The 334-nt window shown below is 52.1% G+C and overlaps 1 protein-coding gene across 1 annotated transcript in view; it reads right to left on the bottom strand.

Moving 5' to 3' along the window:
- The window catches only part of DZANK1 (double zinc ribbon and ankyrin repeat domains 1), a 79,443-nt gene that overhangs the window by 69,406 nt on the left and 9,703 nt on the right, over positions 1-334 (bottom strand). The gene's annotated exons all lie outside the window — the stretch shown is intronic.

The following is a 334-nucleotide window of genomic DNA, read 5'->3' as shown; positions in this document are numbered from 1 at the left end:
TTTCCCTACCTTATTCTTATTCGGGTTATCTCTTGCTATGTAACAAACTGCCCCAAAACATAATGTCTTAAAACACAAAGCTGTGGGTTCGCCATCTGTGCTCCCGGTTGCCATCTCTTGTGTGGCTGCAGTCAGGTGTCAGCTGGAGTCGATTCAAAGACCAACTCAGCCAGAGGTCCAAAATGATCTCTCCCCTCATGTTCCAAGTCTGGCCTGGGCTGGCCATTCAGCTCTCTGCTTCCCTCTCTGTCCATCTCCCTCTGCAGGTGGTGAACTTGGGCTTCCTCACAGTACGGAAGTGTCAGGGAGGTCAGACTCCCTACACCGTGGCCGG

This window comes from Lipotes vexillifer, unplaced genomic scaffold (genome assembly GCF_000442215.2).
Source record: "Lipotes vexillifer unplaced genomic scaffold, Lipotes_vexillifer_v1.1 scaffold285, whole genome shotgun sequence".
In the NCBI taxonomy this organism is placed as follows: Eukaryota; Metazoa; Chordata; class Mammalia; order Artiodactyla; family Lipotidae; genus Lipotes; species Lipotes vexillifer.
This window is presented reverse-complemented; position numbering and strand designations above follow the sequence as displayed.